Source organism: Oryza sativa, chromosome 6, assembly GCF_034140825.1.
Source record: "Oryza sativa Japonica Group chromosome 6, ASM3414082v1".
Classification (NCBI taxonomy): domain Eukaryota; kingdom Viridiplantae; phylum Streptophyta; class Magnoliopsida; order Poales; family Poaceae; genus Oryza; species Oryza sativa.
Genome location: NC_089040.1, coordinates 19,683,702 through 19,686,427, shown reverse-complemented (window position 1 = coordinate 19,686,427; position 2,726 = coordinate 19,683,702). Strand labels below are relative to the sequence as shown.

Sequence of the window (2,726 nt, the reverse complement as noted above, 5' to 3'; positions counted from 1 at the left end):
TTAAGTTAGTTATGTCGGGTTTTGTTAGATTTAGCAAGAGACCACTGTATATGGTCTTGTTTGTATCTTATCTTTAGGAAGGTTTGAGTCGTGGCTATAATAGACTAACTTTGTACTCGGGGTATAAATATGAACCCCATAGCTCTGTAATACGGGAGACAATCCAATATAACTTCGGCGCATCGCCACCCTTTTCGTTCTTCTTTTCGGCTAGTTCTCTCGACAAGAGGTAACCTGTCTCGATGGCTTATCCTATCGGAGCAATTATGTTGTTTTGGATGTTTTAGACCTTTTACCATGACCATATGCTATCATATGTCTTAGTTAATCTAGTATTAGTATCTCGATTTAGCCCTATCGGCTGGTTCCGGCTTTAGGGTTCTCGCTGGTATCGGCTAAATCGCCTTACTATATTAGATTGATTAAGGAATTCACCATCTTGAAAAGTGATTAATTGCTTGATTGTTTAGACTTTAGACTTCTTTACCTACTTTGTGATGCATCATCCCAAGTCTTGTTTAGAACCCTAAAAACTAACCTGGAATTAATCATAATTAGGGATAGTATCGGAGTTTCAGCCGATCTTACCAGATATGCATATTTCTTTATTTGTTTCATGTATATTCGCCATCTATATAGACAGATCGCTTCATAGGAATATATCAAGTCTAGGTCATATCGGCTGAATTGGTCTCTACTTGATCATATATTGCTATAGATTGATTTGGCTATATAGGTTTGTACTAGAGTATTAGCTGGTACGCTATCTTTATTTATCTTTCTTCTACTCTAAATACTGTTCCATCAGCTATTTTCATAATAATGTCTTAAATTTCATTATCAAACTTAATAAGCAGTATTATAGCCGATGAGGCATGTTTAGGGTCTTTTATTCTTTGATCTATCCAATCTATAGCTGATTTGGTCTAACTCCATCGGCTGAGACCACCGACGATACGCTGTCGGCCTATCGGCCGATTAGCTATCGGCTAACTCTGCTTCTGTAAGCATTTTTAGTATTCTTCACATTCATATAGATATTATGAATCTAGACATATATATGTATAGATTCATTAACATCGATATGAATGTGAGCAATGCTAGAAAGTCATATAACACGAAACGCATGGAGTATTAAGTAACATTAGGTGCTAGTAGCATTTTCACTGCCGATTATGCACCCGGAGATTCTAAAGCGGGCAGCAAATAGAGTGTTGTAACCTGCTCTGCCTATTGTGTAGTAGCCCATTACGTGGTAGCAGAGTAATTGAATTATTTTTTCTGCTAAATTTTTAACAAACATCTATCTAACTATAGCGGGCAAGTAATACATGCTGGTAAGGCAGAAGATATGGCTTTAATATACCAGTACGTTCACCTCATGGGCAGCTCAAATATTTCAGAAATCGGAACTTGCAGTCTACAGAAGACAGTGCACACTCGATCCACATGGGCAGCTAGTACGTACCACAGCTAATGCAAACAAAGAATATATATGGAGCACAATAAATATAGTTATTAATGATCCAATTAGTTAAATAATCACTGAATCATGCAGTGTAGCTTGCTCGTGAGATGCTTGGCTGCGCCTATAAATAGGCGCCTCACTCCCAACATCTGCATAAAAGAGAGCAACAAATTAGCAGTAGCCTTTGAACCCATTTTGATTTAGCTTGTTGATCCTCGAGTAAATCTCAATGAAAACCAGATAGGAAACATGGAAGGTGTGAAGAGTTTGATCATGTGTGCTCTGGTGCTAGGCTTAGTCCTGCAGCAGGAGAAGATCCATGTGGAAGCTAAGAGCTGCTGCCCATCCACCTCGGTAAGAAACGTCTATAACTCATGCCGTTTCGCGGGTGGCTCAAGGGAAGCCTGTGCTAAACTCTCTACCTGCAAACACTTTGATGGGAGCTGCCAGCCACCTTACGATCACCTCACCCTTCACTCTGATACGGGTAAAACGGACTTAACTATTAACTCCATTTTTCTATTCTTCTGTACTGTTAATTAATGTCACAATATTTCTGGCTCAATCATTCTTGCCTGCAAGAAGCTAGTTTTACTATAATATAAATAGAAATGCATGGTTTTGCAGAGAAATAAGATGTACTTGACTTCTGCAAGCTGGGATGTACTTCTTCAGTGTGCAGCAAGATAAACACTTGTAAGCTGGAAAAACATGAAACTGAATCACCATTAGTTTTCAACGAAAAAGGCCAATGCGTACGATCATTTTCCTTTTCATTTCAGTTGCTGCCAATGAAGGAGTGAATGCTGCCGTGGAGCGTTGCGAGGATGCATGCGATCGCTTCTGCACAAATGAAGCTCAGACTGTCACCGTTGTGTCCTAATCAAGCGCAACATGCAACCAGAAAGGGTTTCACACACATCGAAGCCCATACGAGGCTATGAACCTGGAGTAGTCATAAATAAGTTGGATATCCTGATATCCAAGCCAGTGTGCTATCAACTTCTGTTGTTTTGTCTCTTTGTATTTCCAATAAGCCATGATAATTGCAATATGCTGTCTTGACCTGAGGACGTGAGCATCGATGAGCGATGATATCATTGGCTAATAAATAAACTTTCTCATTTATTTTACGCCAATGCCTCATGAGTTACTATAATTAATGTTCACAATTTAGTTTACAAACTCTACCAATTTATCTATTATATAAAGCAGGGAAATTATTAGACAATGCTTAAGACGTCCACCTACGAATACA

The 2,726-nt window shown here is 38.9% G+C and overlaps 1 long non-coding RNA gene across 1 annotated transcript; it reads left to right on the top strand.

The window, feature by feature from the left end:
- Positions 1–2,092: 2,092 nt before the first annotated feature.
- Positions 2,093–2,520, top strand: LOC107281374 (uncharacterized). Its single transcript, XR_010742146.1, has 2 exons — positions 2,093–2,164; positions 2,251–2,520. It is a non-coding gene; the product is annotated as an uncharacterized lncRNA (long non-coding RNA).
- Positions 2,521–2,726: the final 206 nt, after the last annotated feature.